At 31.0% G+C, this 21481-nt stretch overlaps 1 protein-coding gene and 1 long non-coding RNA gene across 2 annotated transcripts in view; one reads left to right on the plus strand and one right to left on the minus strand.

Moving 5' to 3' along the window:
• LOC127286903 (uncharacterized) overlaps positions 1-21481 on the minus strand; it is a 342205-nt gene that overhangs the window by 308504 nt on the left and 12220 nt on the right. Inside the window, exon 3 of the long non-coding RNA XR_007843811.1 lies at positions 4087-4166. This is a non-coding gene — a long non-coding RNA (uncharacterized LOC127286903). The remainder of the gene's footprint in view (positions 1-4086; positions 4167-21481) is intronic.
• LOC127286898 (unconventional myosin-XV) overlaps positions 20429-21481 on the plus strand; it is a 58688-nt gene continuing 57635 nt past the window's right edge. The window contains exon 1 of the mRNA XM_051313522.1: positions 20429-20953. The gene's annotated coding sequence lies outside the window, so the exon portion shown is untranslated. The remainder of the gene's footprint in view (positions 20954-21481) is intronic.

The raw sequence follows: 21481 nt of genomic DNA on the forward strand, positions 1-21481 counted from the left end.
AAAAATTATTTCAGAAATAGTAAATTTTACTATTTCTGGAGTAAAAATTGACAGAAATGCGTAGAAACCGCGGACAGTTCCGATTTTACTTTTAAAGTATATAGTAAAAGTTTCGTTATTCGTTTTTCCATTTTTCTCCGTATGTATTTGTTTCAAATACAGAAATTATTGATTAAAAGACAATTTATTGATTTCAAATAAAAATTAATTGGTTCAAGAAAATATTTATTCGCGATAACACAGAAAATTAAAAGGCATTAAAATAAGCTGCAACGCTTATTATTTTAATCCAATTTTGCTTATTTTAATAACAAAATCGATGAAAATAAGCAAAATTGGATTAAAATAATAAGCGTTGCAGCTTATTTTAATGCCTTTTAATTTTCTGTGAACCGATTATTATTTGATTGAAATAATTTTTTTTAGACAAACTATAAATTTTATAAAAACAGGGTTTCGGTGTAATAACCCAATGGGAAAAATACCATTGGCGTATTAATGGCCCAATAATGGGAGCCAGGGATGCCAATATAATTCCAATAATGGCACCCAATAATGGACCATTATTGGTAAAGTCATGGGCTGTCCACGCCGATGCCAATGATTGGCAACCATCATTGGCAAATTATTGGCAACCAATAATTAGCCAATATTAAAAATTTTAATAATAATTTAAAAAATCAATAATTTAAAAAAAAATTTATATTTTTATTATTTTTTAATAGTTATTATTATTATTATTTTATTTTTAATAATTAAATTATAATAAAAAAATGGTCATCAAAGTATTAGTGAAACTATTTCTTCCAAAAAAGAGTTTGTCTCAAATCCAATTAATAGAAGAGACATCGGGCAGAAAAAAATTTCGACGAGAAAAAAATTTTAGATCACTGCTTATATACCAATCAAGTGGCATCTCAACTGCGAGAAACAGTGATGTTCGCCCTCCCTTTGCGGCGTTGAGTGAACTAAAGTCCAGAGCTGAGCCATCAGCGCAGCGCGGGAACATTTGAAAAATTTGATTTTATTAGATATTTTATTTTATTTTAAATATGACAAATAATTAACTTAATAAATAATTAATGTCATTAATAATTATTAATAACATAATGTCATACTTAATAATTCGTTAATTATTATACAATAAAATATCTAATAAAATCAAATTTTTTAAATGTTCCCGCGCTGCGCTGATGGCTCAGCTCTGGACTTTAGTTCACTCAACGCCGCAAAGGGAGGGCAAACATCACTGTTTCTCGCAGTTGAGATGCCACTTGATTGGTATATAAGCAGTGATCTAAAATATTTTTCTCGTCGAAATTTTTTTCTGCCCGATGTCTCTTCTATTAATTGGATTTGAGACAAACTCTTTTTTGGAAGAAATAGTTTCACTAATACTTTGATGACCATTTTTTTATTTTAATTTAATTATTAAAAATAAAATAATAATAATAATAACTATTAAAAAATAATAAAAATATAAATTTTTTTTTAAATTATTGATTTTTTAAATTATTATTAAAATTTTTAATATTGGCTAATTATTGGTTGCCAATAATTTGCCAATGATGGTTGCCAATCATTGGCATCGGCGTGGACAGCCCATGACTTTACCAATAATGGTCCATTATTGGGTGCCAATGGTTTTTTCATTGGCTCCCATCATTGGGCCATTAATACGCCAATGGTTACTCGTGGCAGTTTCCCATTGGGAAAAAAAAAATTTTGTCAATTACAATAAAATTATATATGTATTTCAAATTCATGTTTCTTTTCAAAAAGTGTGGCAATCGAAATTGAAAAAATTAATATTTAACTTTTTGCAATCTCAACTTATTCAATGTATATATTTCTGTTATATAGAACTTGAAAAATATTGAGTCATTTATAAACCGGATATAAAATACATAAAACATTTATCATTAAATCATCGGATAATAAAACATTTTGCATATGTGGGACTATATTAAAAGGCATTCACATTTTATGGGGAAGAAAATAAACTAACAAGACGGTCAGCGAAGAACTGCGGGACATGTGGTGGACGTGACCCATGCCAAGGGCTAGAGAGAGAAAAAGAGAAAGAGAGAGGGGCCCTTATTATTCATAATTGCATCTTACACCAATACGCAACGAATTGCCAGGTAATATATTACCCTAAATTATAGGCGATATCCGGCGGGACATTAAGTTCGCCACTATTGGACCATATGGGTCGACGGTTTTCGGTGGCATCATCGGGCATCGTGGCATATGGGACCTCATAAATATAGACACCTATTTATGTGATTTCTGCGGTTCGAGAGCCAAACAGCAGGTCCGAATTCTCGCCGGGACGACTATTTCTCTTCGCGCGAGATTCTCGACTTTTAAATATATACTTTAACAAATTCACAAGCAAAATTTGATAAATCATGACTCTACTTTCACTTCTCGCAAAGAAATCATATCTTTTTTGTTTTTAATAAACATTTTTCTTAAAATATCAAATTGAATTTACTTAAAAGAAGAATTGAGATAAAAAAAAAGAAAAATTTTTTTTCTAGACGAAAAAAAGTTTTTCACGATTAGGGACTTGAGTATAGGTTGACTCGCGTTTCAAGGCAATTACTGGGACAGCTAATTTCCAGGCGGACTCCATGGCCGCTAACTTCGTTAATGCATAATTCCGGGGTGGTTCCCCGGGGCGGCGTTGGCGTGATATAAAATCAGTAAGCTTTAGTAAATTTCGTTTAAACAATCCAGTAAACAATTTTCCGGCCAGTGCACGGCAAAATAATGATACCCATGTGAAAACTCTCTTCCTACCTGCAAACATCTATTCGGAGTTATATAGCGTTTATTCATAGCTCAACAAAGTATTTTCCTACCCTCGCAAGGACACTCAACGAATTCGTTTCATTTCGTTTATAAAATTAAATTAAATCAATACTTTCTCAATTAATTTTCTTATAAATCATTTTTTATTTATTCAATGTCAAGCCTAAAAAAATGATTTTCAAACTAAAAAATGAATTTCAATAAAAAATAGCAAATATTTTTTTGTAAATACGCCCGGTATTATTTTCTAATACTTTTATATATATGAAGCATATAGACATACACATTTCTCGCGATTAATTTGTACATTACATAACAAAAAAAAAAAAAATCTCTACATAAAATGCAATGAGAGACATATCGCGACTACTGAGTAAAAAAAAACTTCCATTTGCCAAAGTCCGATGATGTATCGACTTGTCATCAATGTATATACCAGTAAATATTAGTGAGACGTGGCGTTTCATAGAACACGTGTATGTATATGTATATATATATATATATATATATAAATACAATCCAACCCACGCTTTTCGATTCTGTGGGGGGTTCATATATGCCGCGCTGATGCATTTTCGTCATAAATAACATCTCGCTCGAATAAATAAATAAACCTGATCATCGTAACTCACAATTATTCCGGCGGTTTTCGCGGACCGATACCCGCGAAACCGTCACTTTTAATTTAACCCCCATGCCCGGTGTTTGGCACGTTTTGATTTCGAATTTATGGCTGTGATCACGAGCTGAGAGATATATGATTTATCGAGTCGAACGCGGATAGGTTATTGCGCGGGCGCCAGGTGCATTCACCAGAGGACGATCGATACTATATACATATATATATATATGGCGAAAATCGATCGATCAACTTTTATATATATTTACAACCATATATCCTCTTTTTTGTAAATTTTTTTTTATATATACTAGAGGGGAAAAAAATATAAATTACTCCAATTATATTAAAAATATACGATATACTTCACTTTTTAATCGCATCATTATAAAATTGTTAAACTAATTATTAAGTGCGAGTAAAAATTAAAATAACGACGTATTTTACTCCAATTTTTCGAAAACAAAGGTGTCATTTTAATTTCTACTTGTTTTATGTAACCGCAAAACGGCGTCAATTTAATTATTTACGTAAAATGACGCCGTTTTTGTTGTAAATTTATGTACAACTGGAGATGAAATTAAAATGGCGTTGTTTTTTAAAACAGAAAAATTGGAGCAAAAAATAAAATAAATCAAATTTCTTACCTTAAAATTTTAAATTCCTTTTGTGCATAGAAACTCTCGGCAAATTTTTTATAAAGTCCATTCAAAAATCGCCAACACATCTGAAATAAAAAATCAAAAGAATAAATATCAATTTAAAACAACGCTTAATTAAAAATAAAATTTATAATTTATATCATAAGGCCAGAAATATTTTAGACGTAAATAAAAATTTTATTTTTCATAAATAAAATTTCTATTTAAGTCAAATAAAATTTATTTGATACATATAAAAATTTATTTGCGCCCCTGAGACAAATTGTATCTTTTCTCTGGATGTAATATTATTTATTTTAGAAAATAAATATAATTTATAAAATTCACCTATATAATTATATTTTTTTTATACCCAATGTGAAAATAATTTACGATATTTTAATTAGAGGGAATAAATGATTTAAGCGTCATTCTTAATCCTGTCACGAAAAAGATAAAATTTCAGGAGACAAGGAGTTAATTTTTCATTTAAGGACCAAGTTCTCACTCCCAGGTGTCTACTTTGGAACACGACTCGTCCATCGACCTTTAGCGTCTTTCTCTCTCTCTCTTGACTTTTAGTCGTCGTTTTCGAATAAGGTGTGTGCGCGGATATATATAAGAGTTGAGTATAATACGAGAGAGAAAGAGAGATGAAGAGAATAGAGAGAGGAAAAACCCTTTAACGAGGAAACTTTTCTCGAAACGAGGTGCTTCCGAATTTTAGAGGGTAGCTTTAAATATTCGAAAGCGCCCACTCTCGCTATATCCGCACTAATTTAACGCCAGCTTCCCCGCACTCCATATATATATCCCTTCAGGCAAACACCATACCTAATAGTGTTCGCGGACAGTATAGAATTCGTGTCAGAGCGCGAAAAATGTACTTCCAATATATACATATATAGGGGGAAAAAAAGAAAAATAAAATAAAACAAAAAAAAAAGGATGAGACAAAAAAAGTAGTAAAAGAAATTCTCAATCAGCAAAATTGGCCCCGGGAGCAAGAGGAATAGAGAGAAAGAGAGAGAGAGAGCGATCTAACGATTTGATTTAAAATTTGAAATTCCATTCGATACTCCGGGGGTTGTGCATGCAATATAGGAAACATGTACAATCGAAACTGTCGTGAAACGAAATGGAAGAAACGGGGCATAATGAAAATTTTCAAATTTTACGCCCGATTATCTTCATATATATATATATATATATATATATATATGTATACCGGCTGCAAGTTTCTTGTGACATTTGGCGCATTAAAATCATAATGCCTTATCTCGAGAGCCCTTGCACTGTCTCGAATTCATTATAATCGCTTTCAATGATCTATCGACTCCTCCGATGAAAGAAGAATGATATTTACTTGTAATTTACATATATAACAGTACTGATGTTGTTAAATTCACACTTCTTAATTTTTACATTAAAAAGTAAAAGAAGGTACACTAAAATATATTTTTTATAATGTAATTTTAAATATAAAAAAAAATTTTCAGAAAATATTTCTTGAAACATAAAAATATTATTTCCATATGTAAAAAGTATATATTGTTCCATATTATTCTCAAAATTAATTTTTAAATTTTATTTATCAATTCTATTATATAGAAGTTTGTGATTTTTGAAAAATATATTTTTTATAATCTATAAATTTTTATCATTCTATAAATAAACTGTTAGGCCATAAATTATTATTTATATATTTCGTATAACAAGTTTTAATTGTCTGATTTCGAATCAGAGAAATCTTTAAAGGATCTTTACAGATCATTAACTTTCCCATCCCTATTGAATTTCCTCACACGTTCCGATTCTAAACGTGATAGACTTTATCTGAATTTAAGTATCGTCAGCAACACTTATAAATACGTCAACGTATATTTGATTTGAGTTTTCATGTTCAGTTATAGTATTTGTAGTAGTCAACTTTGGGGTCAGATATACATATATATATAGAGAGAGAGAGAGAGACAAAACGATGGACAGATGGTCGCTTTGGTCTCCCAACTAGAACCGCGCGGCAACGACAGGTTGCCAAGGTCCAGGGCACCACCAGCATTTCGTGGTTCATTTGCGGTACCCAGGGGTCCCATCTATTATGTGGGAGAGATGTGATTCCAACACTATCGCTATATATATATATATAATGCTAACGCGCGCGCACGCTCATCTCCCCTCAAAAAAGTTCTCAATCTTCAACACAGGGGGGGGGGTTGTTTACATTTTGCCCTTAAGGGCCGAGTCAATTTAATTTCCTGATTATTTTTTAACGAGAGGCTCTCTGTTTCATATAATTTTTCATTAATTCATCTATATATAGCAAAAGAAATTCTTATATTTCCAAAATTACAAACAGAAAATAATAAAAAAAAAAAAAAGGCAGAAAAGCAAAGAGAGCAGGACAACCGATTACAGGTCAGTAATTAAATCTAAGTAAATTAGGCCAATCAGCTGTCGAGTTGTCTGACGTCGGCTGATGCCAAGAATCAGGCCCCTGAACAGAAAGCGCGAGATAAGCGCCTTGATCCAAAAAGTTTTCCTTTTAATCTGCTTTTTTTTTGTTTTAATCTTGTTTTCTCACTTTCAATCCCCCTTCACTTTGTTCCATCCTTTCTTCTCTTGTGTCTTGTCCACGACCCCTTTTTACCCACGTTCCGATGCTGGGCCTCATCCTTTCGTGCTTGCCGACGCCTTAGGCCGTTTCATTAATCTCGCGTCTCTCGTTAGGTGCGAGCCATGGTGGTTACATCTCACTCAGGGTGAGCGCGTGTGATCCAGACACGCGAGAAATAAAAAAAGAAATAATCTTATATAGACTTGAGAAAGCAATATGAAAAAAAGGCTTAATTTTTCGAAAATCGCATTTTTTTATTACGCAATTTTAATATATATATATACTTGAAAAAAAGTGTGACAAACGCTTATCAAAAATGAGGAATATCAAATACTTTAATCTGTTTCTGATCGACATAAAACATATATTTGAATTTACAGCTTTGGATGTGTTCATTGACAAAGAAATTTTGTCATCATCAGAAGTTCATGAAAGGGCGAAGAAGAGATCAAAAATATATAGTAGACTTATCGGATTCATTGATCTTTCCATTGCGGTGGTTTGCTTGGAAGATGATTCCCAATGGGCCGGGAAACATTGTTGCCAAATAGTATATTTTGCTGACTGACGAGACATGTAACGACAGGCTAACCAACAATCACCCCCCTACAATATAGAGAGAAAGGGGAAATCCCGAAAAAAAGAGCTGCAAGAGACCTAACAAATATAACGCGTTATACAACGAGAGAGTGTTATTCGATTCGCACCCCTGACCCACGGGGGTTACTATACACTAGATTGTCATCCCTCACAAGAATAAACGTGTGTTGTTGGGAGAGCACGAGCCCGCACCTTTTGTCCAGAATCATGTTTCCTGTTATAGATGTTTTCGTCACGCGTCGCACTATATTTCCTCCCCCGCTCATGATTTGCAAGTTTCCATCAAAAACACCAATTAAATTGTAACTCCCTGTCATATATATTGTAATTGAGTGAAAAGTCACCTTTTTAAGAGAACAAAAATATATCAAAGGAAATTTCACAATTAAACAGAAATACTGAAAAAAAATTGAAAATTCGAATAAGTTTTATATTATTCAAAATCCAAAATTATTTTGAATTATAAAAACATTATTGTTTTTAAACACATTGTAATTTAATTTAAAACAAATTATGCATATGCTATTTTAGAATATTTGCCAATTTTCATAATCATAATGAATAAATTCTTAAATGAAGATTCAATATTGTCGTAAAAACTGATTAATTTTAATTGCAGTATAATCACCTGCTCAATATATGCATAAATGCCTAATTTCTCTTTCGCGCCGAAAATACGCAAACTCAATTTCACCCATGGGAAATTATCGTCACTTCGGGATTTGTATAAAAATAAATTCCAACGAATCGTATATACATACATATATATAGGTAAAATTGCGACAATTTTCAAATATAATTGAATATGTAAATTTTTTTTTATTCAAGACGATAAATAATATATATATGATATAATATTATAATATATACAGAACACGTTTCAAGACACCGAAGCCTGAAATTACGAAACATCAGTGTCTCACATTTATTTCCATCAAAAGTGCGCGCAACTGTTTATCGTCAAATTAATGTGCTGAGAAACGAGGTGGTATGAATATTGTAGACATGTGCAATTAAAGTTTCAAACAAGACAAAAAATGAATGTCTTGTTTATAAAAGAAGCGTCTCCAAATACTTTTTATATGAAAATCATAATTTAACGAATTCGTAATAGTGTCACAACACATAACAAGAAATAAAAACTAGTTATGAAAGATAAGCGGGTAATTATATTATGATTACATATTATCCATATAAGATACGGGTGAATATAATTGCCCACAGTATTTATATATATTTATACGTCGAGGAATGATAATTTTACGGGTGCGAAACTTGTCAAAAGACTTTATAGCGCGCGATTTTTTATACTCATTAAGCGCCACTGCTTCTACTGATGTGACAGAGGACTAAAAGAAATGAAATAAGTATAGACGCGAATAAGAAAAATAAAGGCGTAACTAAGGAAACGACAGGCAGATGTGAAAAAAATATGACTGCAGAGAGGCGAGCTGTCGGTATTTCTCCTCTCTAAGTTTACAGATCGCGTGAGTTTCGTATATATATATGTGTAAGTCGCTTGCATGAGCTCAACTCGTTACCGGTTTTGTCCCCGTAAATTAATTACATTTCCCATTTAATCTATTTTCACCAGTTACTGACACATAATTGCGCGAGAAAAGCAGAATATATAGAAAAAAAAACCAAAAACACTTTGCCTCATCTTTATTCCATTTTTCCAGACAACCCACACAGTTATAATTTATATAATTTTTTTTTTTCTTAAACGAAATAAATGTATATTCATTTGTACATAATATTAATTTAATGTATATCTTGTTTGTTTAGAAAAAAAAGTGTTTTTAAAACGACGACCACGATACATCAGGGCATATATATATATATACTTGTTTTATCTATTACTTTATCTTGTATCAAATTTCATGCATGGGAAGATTGTTTTTATTGCATTTTAATAGCAGGTTACCATGTTTGTCAGTGCGCGGCCCCTATATCTGACATGCACCAGTTTTTAAAGACGTTTCCTATATATTATTTATATACAAACTTAAGTATGCAACAGTTAATACTTTTAAAGTGCATGTCATCGACAGCCATTAAATTTTTTATAATATCTTTATCTTCGGTTGCTATTAGCAATTTTTAATTTAGCATTAATTAACAAAATTTGTTCCTTGTATAATATAGAGGTATAAACAGGTGCCTCTGAATTCGTATAAATATTTACAGGAGAATTTTTTTAGAGATCTCTTCTGATAAAGAGTAAAGATAAACTAAACAAATAGCGAACGCTTTTACCGACAGTAGTAAACAACAAAACTGTTCTATTTCAACAGTCGATAATTCAGAAATCTAACTCAAAATTTCAAACTCAAATTCAAAAAAAATATGTGTGGCATTTAGCTCAGACATTGAGTAATAGAACAACATAAATATTTTAAAAATACAACTCACAGATTGCGAGATTTCTAGTGGAATAGAACTTTTCCAACTTGACTCTCTAAGATACGGAGTGAGATTCACATCAACATAATTTAACAAAAAAAAAAAAAAAACGAAACTTTTTGGACCAAACCTTATATCGTATTTCTCCTCTTTTTTAAAGATCCGCATTTAAAATTGCTAATTTGCCAACCAAATTTATACTTATCTAAGAAATACTTCTTTCTGTATAGAAAGATCCCGGAAAAAATTTAATAAAACAAATATTAACATATCCTAAACGAACCCACATCGTATATAAAATATAACGAACTCGCTAAATTGATCAAAATTAAGTAGAAATCGATTTGAAAATTGCAAATAGAAGACCGCCGGTCATCTTGATCGATTATTTCTGAAGAGGGGATGAGAATATGCGAATAGGTTTGCATCAACGGTGGCCGGGTAAAGTACGAAACTGAAAAATCGAGTCGAGCGGTGGGGTAATAACGTGAAATTAGCAGCTAATGTGGATCGATGCCCCGTTCTGGCTCGGTTGTTTTAAGAGCGATAATAAAAATGAAATGATTCTCGACAGCATAGCGTCAAGAGGAGGGGGAGGGAATATAAACGGGGAAGAGTGAAAGGGAGAAAAAGAGAGAGAAAGAGAGAGAGAGAGTGAGTGAGGGAGCAAGAGAGAAGGAGAAGAAGAAATTAGGAGTAGGAGAAATAAAGGGGATTGTGGCAAAATGGGCGTGACTTAAAATATTAAGCCTCGACCTCTTCGACCGTTTTGCCCCACCCCCAATCCCCCACTCCACAAATGCCCCTATTTGCAGGCAACCCCTCTTTGTGATCCTCGGCTCGATTTCCAACTACCAGGCGCGTGACGCGTAGCCATGGTAACCCTCCCGGATCGGTCCGGGATTGTTCGAAACAATTATCCCGCGTTCAATTCCATTCGGACGCGTTCTGCCGTCTTGCCCGCGCGCCGCGCCGCCGCAAATCGTTTTCGCGAATAAAAATCCCCGGCGGCGCGGAATTATTTTTAAATCACGCCTCAAGCGCGACACCGCACGACTTTTCTTGAGGCATTCCGAAAGAGTATATATACACACATACATATTGGAACTGGTTATATACACCGCACCCAGAAATCGATGGATCATAAAAGAGATGGGCGTAAATTTAGATGAAGATGTAGCGTGGCAGTTGAAGGGCTATTAAGGATTATTAACACGCCATTACTGAAACGATCTTTGGGATCAATAAAGGTTCATGAAGAGATGCAATCGTATACATGTTCGCTTCGCTGTTAACGTGTTTGATTTTTCAAAGTCTTAATATGATGGTTACATCTCTCACAAATGAAGGTTACATGAAGAAAGGCTAATAATTTATGTTGTTTAACAGATGTATAATTACAATTATTAGTATTTCAAATTGACTGATTTTATAAAACATTTAAAAATAAATTTTCACGAAAAGTGGTAATTTACATGTAAAGAAGTTCTTGTTTTGTATAATACTTTAATACACTTATAACAAAATAAACAATAATTTTGAAAAATTATAGATGTAAATGAGAAAAAATTTATCTAACATTGTCGATCTTGTCCATGAGACTATTTTTTTCTTTTTTGCTAAACCGCAATTTCTAAAAAAATTTTTTTCTTATATATAATGCTTTCATGTGAAGTATAAATAATCCGACAAATTGCAACAGTGCAATGTATATGCTGCACACGCGGAAAGAAATTTTTCCCGTCTGAATCCTCGATACCTCTATTAAAATGGAATTTGGCTCAAATCTAGTTAGAGTTATGGCCAAAAGCCACGTAGCTAGATTCGCGTGACTAAAGGCGCCTTCCCGTATTCGAATAAATGCGTTTCACGCTTGGCTAAGCGACGGCTCGATTTGAAATCAAGGTGATGTACATCGTCGCGGGGAGCTCATTGGAATATAAAGCATACATATACACTGATGCATCATATATACATATATATACATGCGATACAGTCTTTTCCGAGAGAGAAAAAAATTTTTGAACAATGTTCTCCAACAAAGTATTTCTCATATGTCCGGGTAAATATGTAACTTGATCCGTGTAAAGCATAATCGATCGACGATCAACGGTAAAAGCTCACTCTTGAAGAAGATCATCCCGCGCTGGTGCAATGGGGTGCAATTTTGATACGGAAGTTTTTTTTTTATTCTGAGATCTAATAATCGTCCGTAGAATCCTTGCCAGGACTGTACAAAACGCTGTTATTTTGTGTAAATCGGAATATCGTTTCCGCGTCACGTCTATGCTATTCGCTTCGGTTCACCGCGAAATAAATAAGCACGTATCCTTTATCGCACCCTAGACTATCTTCATAGTATATATATATATACCTATATATACCTATACTCTTATTTATCGATTGTACTCGATAGATCTGAAGCATCGAACAACTGCATTTAATTAATCATAGATCAGCTTCTTGTGTATCCATATTTCAAATTTTTTCCAAGATGGTACAATTTAAGAAGAAGAATAGCATATAAGATTGAACAATTTAGAATCACATATTGATGACTGTAAAGTATAGCATAAATTTTATAATAATTGCCATTCAACGATTAATGTTGTTGTCCACAGCAAGATCAGTGAAGTAATGCAGGATAATGTACAGTGCTTGTATATATATATCAGAGCAGAGCATGTTTCCTGCGGTAGTTTGGGAAACAATACCAACGAAACATCAATAACGTCTAATCACCCGGGTATATAGGACCAATCCGCTTGGTCCTGCGCAATTTCAACCTAAAGCGTTTCCAACAAATCACACCTCGCGATTCAGAACCCCAGCCAACATTTAAACTCTGGATTATGGTTTTAGAGACCCGTACGTGTATAACCCAGCGATTGCAGAACTATTTGGCACAAGGCAAGGAAGTCGATAAAAACAGAATGGAATTAGGTTTTTACTTAAAGAAAATTAATGTTTCTTGCTAACTTACACTATTTCTTTTTATACACATCAGAAAAAAACAAATCTCAAAAATACGAGGTTTAAGACTAAAACAATAATTTTACTGCTTGAAAATACATATTGGGTCAGTTGGGGTAAATGGGGACAAAATCGTTACTTTTCACAAATTACGTAAGTTTCTTCCTTTAATGACGAGCTGTCCCCATTTACCCCAAAAATTTGAAAACTCAAAGTAAATGGGGACAGCTGCTTATTATTAACAAAATTGACAAAAATCAAAAATTCAAGTGAATTTCTGTTACAGGAGTCATAAGAAATAAGAAAAAAATTTGGTATGATTTTTAAGTCTATGTTTTCTTTGAAATGCTTGACAAAATACTGAAACAGTTTAACTTTAATTTTCAAGTTTTTATGCATTGAGCGATAACTTTTTTTATCTTGCTGCCAATTGTCAAGATAAAAACTTAGCAATACTCAAAACCTCTTGCAGTTGATCTGAGGTTAAAATATTGACTTTGAACTTAATTTTAAAACTGTAAATTAAGCTCCAAAACCTCTTGTCCCCATTTACCCCAACTGACCCTATCACAAAACATATATATATCATCGATAAATGCAAAATTATCCTTAATAAAAAGAAAAACAGGGTTTTTTTTTATTAAAAGCATTATTTTTAATCAGCATCTCCGTATTTCCTTAATGTACATTTGTATAACAATAATCCGTTTAAACGGGGGTCTATAATTTCGCCATGTTCATAAATCCACTTTGTTGTAACAGAGGCAAAAGGGGGGAAAAAGAAATAATTCATCCTGAATTGGTTTTGTCAGCGAATATAAACGAAATAACGATGATATATAAACCAGACAAAGGTCCGAGTATTGTCTCTCTTAGTGAAAGATGTATAAACTGGTTGAAAAAATTTATAAAATTCTGATTAACGTTATAGAAGAATCAAGAATTACAGAAATGGATAAATAAAAAAAAAAAAAAAAACCAAATGAACAAATTCTAATCTAAAATAATTCAAAATCCCAAAAATATTGCCAACTTTTTATAGCATAAGTAAAAATGTTTTGTTTTTATAAAAGTGTGAAAAACCCTACAGGTATTATTTGAATTGGAATATGGGAATTCGCGTTTATACATATATATATATGCATCATGATGGTATACGTGAACCGGCTGCAGATTAATTGTAACTGCATCGCGGCTACCGATTTGCCTAATTAATTCGGTTACTAATGGCTACCGTGGAACCTAGCACGGATCGAACGTGGCTAGCTTATCTATATAGTTACATCCGTCCGGCTGCATGAGTTTGGTATATATATGTATATAGATGAATCCAAGTACCGCGCGCTCTGCAGCGAAATTGAAGCAAAATTTAATTTCCTTCCGGAGTCTCGCGCAGAAATTCGATAGCATATATATATATAAGCGCGGGGCTTTGAAAATGTGTAGAATTTGCGTATAATTATTCAGGAACTAAACGAATTAAATTTAAAAATTTGATAACGACTGTTGCAACAACCAAATTACCATTTATGTTTAATAAAACTTATGTATATATATACAGGAAAAAACAATTTCGTTATCAAACGAAATATATTTCCAATGCTTATATATCTCCAATTTTCACGGTAATATTAAAATATAAAATGAATATGTATATGAAATAAAACTAATGCAATTAAAATTCACTAAAAAACAATGGCTTTAAAATAAATAAATGATCCGAACCTCAAAACAAACAGAAAGAATGCCTTGCAAAACTGAATTTCCAATATTTGGGTATCAGTAAAAAGATCTTATTTTACAAAACATTTTTGAATAAAATTTTTTTTCTTTGTTATTAACAAATTTTGAATGCGGCACAAAGTAACTAAGACTACTAAGAAATCAATTAATCCCTACATATACGAGAATGAAAGAAGAGAATCTTCTTTTGCATCGCGAATGCTTTCACTATCTCGAAAGTAAAGCAGGTAAATTATATCGAACGCTGCGTGATGTATATTGTATATATATATCGACAGGACAGGTGCTGCAGGCTCTGACTTTACTAGCGTATATATATATACGATCTTTTGTTATGACTACCGGTCTTTGGTAAAAGAGATGCCTCAAAGAAACCGCTTTTGATCGGATCCCGTTTCTCTTCACGGTTTCTCGTTGGCACATCATGAGCCTTCCTTTTTTCAACATTCTCTGCTTCCACATCATGTACATATATATATATATATATAACATAGCGATCTTGATCGAAAGGACCACCTCTCTTTTGCCCTCTCACGGCCCACCAGTTTCATTCGCTAAGCAATTGTGCGAATGTTGCGGTCAGCTTCGATTTTGCTTTATTTCGCTCTCATCCTCACTGTAAAATCCATTATCGACGCGTTCGACGCTGGCCAATACTTTCATTTTCTTTTACTTCTATTTTCTATATATATATAATATATATATATATATGGAGCAATAAAAGCCTTCGAAAAAATTCCTTCCATTTGAATTAAAATAATCCTATATTTCGAACCTATTTTTCAAAAAATATTTAAATATTTTTTTCTCTAAATAACAGAGAGTTTTATAAAACTTTTTGGAAATTTTGTCAAAAATTGCTAAAGTTGCGATGATCGCGAAACATTAAGAGAATAGAGATTTGCTGTAGATTTGTAAAAAGTATATATGAGAAAAAAAAGGGGATTGTGCAAAAAAGTTTTTCTTTTCGTGGGTGGAAAAAAAAGACGGCTATACTATACGATTGCTGCCACGCAAAACTTCTCTCTTCGCAGTCGCCTGGCGCCGTTCTTTATTCAAAGTTGTAATAACGTTTGGCAGATGTTTCTGATATAGTGGGCTTTCTCGCGCGGACCCCAAGCCATTTTATTCTACGAAGTTTTATCGAGTCAATTTAAGTTGCGGCCCGGGACCACCGGGTCTTACTCGTACCTATCGCGCCTTATATTCATATATATATATATATATATATATATATATATATATATATATATATATATATATATAAACTACCACGAAGACTGTGTAAATTTTGTAAAATTCTCCATACAGAGAGAAACTCATTCTTACACCGCGCGTCAGGTGGATAAGTTCGTTAACGTTTACTTCAGGTAACATTTTAATTGGCAAAAAGTCTGATAAAAATGTATTTGAGAAACATTTTTTCTTCATTGCTCGTCTGAATTATAATGGAAAATTAACAGCAAAAAAAATTAATTACAATTCACTCATACCTCGATAAATATAAATTTCAATTCTGTCTCACTTTATTGGAGGTTTAAATTGGATATTTTTATCTATTTTATCGAAAATTAAAAACATAAATAGAATTTTGTTTTCATAAAAACAAACTTCTTTTGAATTTTCTCAAACTGAAGATAAAGATTTTTTTCTATCAACATTCAATATAACAAATAAACAGTTTTCATAAATAGAAAAGAAGGAAAAAAAAATAGTTCGCAAAGAAATGTCACGCGCCACGTGTTACTTCTAAGCATTGAACTATTCAACAAGAAATCATCTTTATTTCGCCTCACGTTCAAATCCAATACGAGACACGATTTTCCATTTCAAATCGAGCGTATATCAAAAGCCGAGCGTCTCTCATCCATATCAATCGTTACAGTTCTGAGTTCTCTGTCCTACATGAAAATTTCGTATATATATGATTGCGAGTAAGATATAATATTTAAAAATTTCTTTCACGCTCAGTAAAGCAATGTTAATAAAAAAAACATTTAAACAAAAATAATCTTTATACCACCGAATAAAATTAATTTCAAAATAGGTTCATTACAATAAATTATAATCATTGTTATCCAAAATGTAATAATAATGATGCAAATAATAATAATAATGATTAATAATAATACTTAATAATAATTATTATATAATTATAATAATAGTCTAGAATAAAAGAAATAATAATCACTGAATTTAAATTATGTAATACAAATTTCAACTAATTTCAATTAGTTGAAATTTTTACTAATTCATAATTATAAAGAATAGGAAAATAATAAACGTAACAATTTAGTAATTTTTAGTAAAAAGAAAAATAAAGAAAGAACTTTGCATATTTATAAAAAGAATCGAATTACAAATTAATTAGAATGTTTAAAAATAAATTATAAAATCGATATAATGAAGTCTCTGATAATGTCATGGATATGCTTATTAGAATAATTTTCTAATTTCGTGTTTCTAATTTACTCTATATTCGAACAATCTGGAGAGTGCGGTGCATTTAGTATATATATTCGGTGGAGCTGATCACCTATTTGTTAGACCAATTCTGACCAGATTGTGCTTTGCTAAAGTGTGATTCGATGTTTCGATTATCTTCCTCTCAGACAATCATATATACAGTCTCACTTACGCAAGAACATTGAAAACAGGAGTCTATAAGTAAGTTATATCGAAAGCGAGCCACTGTATATGATAGTTTCAATGATTTTTCTCACTTAAAGATAAGCTTTTAACTTTTATGAAAGGGATTATTGTACATATATTCATATTTCAGATAAGATGTATGTTGCATTCTGTTTTTTTTTCTAAATTCAGATGCCAAAACCGAAATTTGCTATCATTATTATTTATATAATAATGAAACTAATAATAATTATTACTATTACTTATTAATAAATGGAATATTTTTGTTTTTAATTGTTGTTTGTTTGTTTTATGTTCTAATAAACTTTCCGATTGCAATTTATATATTAATTACATTTATTATTTATAATATTTATATAATATAAAAAGTCGTGTTATTATATTAATTTTCAATTATTGACATTGTAATATTTCAAAAAAAATTAACAGTAGTGGCCTCTAGTTTCAATAGTTGATACTAAGGAAAAGGTGTTCTTGAAAAAACAGAAAAAACTATCCCACCTGCTGGTATTACAGAAATCCTACTAATTTATCGAGTGATAAAACGTTAGTTTCGTCAGTAGGTAAAACTATTATCTTTATATGGTAAACTTTTGTAATACAAAACTAAATTATCTACAGTTCATAATTAAACATTACAATATTAAAACATTTATTTAATCTGCAGTTAAAAATTTCATTTACTTTTTTTAAAATATACAAAATATTTAATCACTAATTTATTAAGTAATAATAGTATTAATTATTACTAATATGTAGTAATAATTATCATTATAATCAGAATGTTAATTATGGTCTCTCACGGTCAATTTTTAAATTTTCTTTATATAGAACGAATTATTCCATAAACGTTAATGTTATAATAAAAAAAATATATAAAAAGAAATACATAAATAGTATAATAATAACAAAAATTATAATAATAAAAATAGCAATTATTATTATTATTATTATTTTTCTTTATAATAAATAATTGAAATAGAACAACTTATATAATTGAAAAATGATGTATTCCTTAGTAAGTTTATAAATTAATAATTCTTATCATTCATTAAATGTTAGATAATAATTAATAGAGTTATAAATTTTCCTGCTGGAGAAAGTCATCAAATGATACTTTTCTAATTAACAATTTTCTATTTTTAATTTAAAATATTGTTAATAAATTTCTTGCAAAACTAGTTATCGTACGCTTGCTGATATATTATTTCTTTATTTATATATCTATATCTTTTAATCCCTGAATGATTTTTATTTTTAACATTTATGCGAGTATTTATGGAATAAGTCGTCTTATTTCGCGCATACACACTCATATATATATATAGGTTATATTTGAAAACAAACAATTAAAGAGAGTCTCATATCGTCTAAACGGTGAATGTCGACCATATTATATATTATATATCTAGTTTATTATACTCGTATACCAGTTAATTTTTATGGTCGCATTCTTTAAGACTAATGAAGAACACTATAATGAGTTAACGCACTCAGCATATCCATGACCTTATTCAAGAAGAAATACATTGTAATTCACATTCTAAACTCTTTTTGCCCATCGAATAGATATATACACAATATAAGGGAGAGTTAGATGTTTCAAGGTTTAAACTCTTTTCTCCTTTCAAATCAGTCATATTATTCTCACACCATTTTAAACGAGTTTAAATTTAAATTAAAAATATTCTTATATATAGACCATAACAAAAAATTGTGATAATTTTGCTTTTTTAAAAAAAAAAAAAAAGAAAACATTTGTCTGAATTAATGGGGAAAAAAACCAGTTAAATTAAAAAAAAAGTATAGAAAAAAAAATTAAAATAACAAAAGAAAAAATTTTTTTTTTGTTTTCCATTATAATTTCAATAACGTTTCCTATTGAAACGCAATGAAAACATAACAGAACAATACAACAATAGAATTCAACTGACATTAAAGAATTATTAATTTACAGAATCCTTATAAGTTACACATTGAAAATTAAAAATAATTTCGCGTTATTATATTCACACTGAATGTTTTCTCACTACAAAGCATCATTATCTACAATTATTGTATTAGGTTTATTACACTATTTAGCCATTTCTATTATATCGCGTAAGTTTTCTCAAGAGTTTACCGCTTATCCGACCGGTTAAATACGATTAAGTTCACTTTCCATGTTGTTTTAATAATTTATTTCTAAATATTAACGGAAATATTGAAGAAAATATAAAATCAAAAACAGTTAGAATTATTTTTTCATTATGGAAACACATTAGGGGAAATGTTTAATTTCACTTCAACGACACAATATAAGATGTAGAACATATATACCAAATATATATATATATATATATATATATATATATATATATATATATATATATATATATGCATACCTTATCTTTATGTGTATGGAATATTGAAGAACGACATACATATCTAACTAGACTAATGATTTAAATCATGTATACTTTCAACATTGTACAACATCTGATATATTTAAACAAACAGTAAATAAGTTATTCTAATACCAATTTTCTATTTGATGCCATACTTCTTTTATCATATAAAGAAATTCTTGATTGATATTAATCAAAAGATGATATAAATGACCATATAACATATAGAATATTAATATTAAAAACCTATTTAAAACTTTGTGTTTTGAACATGAAAGTTCAAAATTTTCGGATCATCAATTTCTATATTCCTCATCTCCAACTGTTCTTCAAACAATAAGACCATTAAAAAATCGATTGGCGATTGGTAACTCTAACAAGAACATGAAAACATCGAATACTTTTGAAACAAGAATTATCAGTTGTTAGAGATCCGCACTTATAAATATTCATAACTAATCAACTGAACCTCTAATTACCGATTCCGCCTGATCTATCTAGGTCTCCAGGAAGTTCAACAATCTCTCATTTGAATGACCCCCCCCCCCAACATATTCATCTCTCTAAAAACTAAACATTGTACATTTAAAATTAACATATACTTTAATTTCATTCTGAGAAATTTAAAGGTCTCTGGGTTAAGAATACTTGATATGAAGGTTGCATATAATATGCATGACAAGCGAAAGATGGTCAAATGAGCGGGGACAATGTCCTGGCTGGCGATTAGATGACCTCTTTGGAGGTCTCCTCACCCAACTTGTAAAAACCTCTCTCGATGAGAGTATTTGGGAAACACACTGTTTATGTGTGTGTGTACAGAGAGACCTGGTCCCACCTTGGAATGTGTGTGCTTATCCTTAAGTCTACAGGTATGAAAGCCACCTGTAATATGCGTGTAACGGTACAGATGGAAGGTGGCGCCACGTGGAGTTAAAAGAAACTACCTCCTAGGCGAGGTCGACCGCATACCTCGATCCGATCGCGTCCGAAAGGCATCAAGTGCTCCGTTTTGCCTTTCGGAATTACAATTTGCATTCAAAGAAAAAAAAATACGGTTAAAAAGTTCAACAAATAGTGATTTTAAAGCTTCGATTAATATCGATATTTGCTTTTTGAAAATTGCTATTATTCATCACCTGAGAAGAAATCTGGAACCAGAAGTTATATTCTCTCTCTGTTTCTGATGGTTCGAAAAAGGTGACATCGATTAAAGATCATTTTCGAAGATTCATCTCGCGTGGATTAGAATGATAAAAGTCATCAAATACTTTGGATATTAAATTACGTAGAGGAAGTTTCATAACTCAAGTTTCGTAAGATTCCATATAGGAAGTGCAATTTGCGAAACGTTTCACTTTTCTTCTTTTTTTTTTTTTGTTTTGTTACTACATAGTGTTCATTTAGTGTTGGATTCTGGTTTCTGTGTGAAATCTGTGCAAGGATTGAATTTCTCTGGGGTCCAGAACGCCGGAAATCTTTTCTAAATTGCACGGTAGGTATATATAGCTATATACATCTATATAGTATAGGAGAAAAAAGTTGTACTTAAATTTCTTGTGCCTTGTGGAGAGACGTCGATGTCCGGTTCGACTACCTGCATGGCTGGTTCAAGCCTGGACCATCAGGTTGTAAGAAGAATCAGCAGGAGAAATAAACATTAATATTATGGAAGCGATTAAATTTTTTCGAGTAAATACTTCAATTTTATTTATGTAAAATTGAAATAAAAGAAGACGAAATTAATCGTTTTTATATTATAATTATTGAAAAATAAGAATTTAAAAAGGATTAACAGCATTAACTTTTTACTAAAATTATTAATTGAAATTAATTTCTTCCTTATTGCAATAAATGTTAAATTATTCTGGAATTTGTGCAAATTTTAAAGAAGGCAAGGCTGTTTTCTCTTTTTTCTTGAAGCTTGCATATAATATCATTTTAACTCTCTCCATTCTATTCAGAATCTTACATATATATGTTATGAAGGCAATCTGCACATTATTTACAACAAAATTCTATA

This window comes from Leptopilina boulardi, unplaced genomic scaffold (genome assembly GCF_019393585.1).
Source record: "Leptopilina boulardi isolate dan_hultmark-lab unplaced genomic scaffold, ZJU_Lbou_2.1 LbouV2_364, whole genome shotgun sequence".
NCBI classification, from domain to species: Eukaryota; Metazoa; Arthropoda; class Insecta; order Hymenoptera; family Figitidae; genus Leptopilina; species Leptopilina boulardi.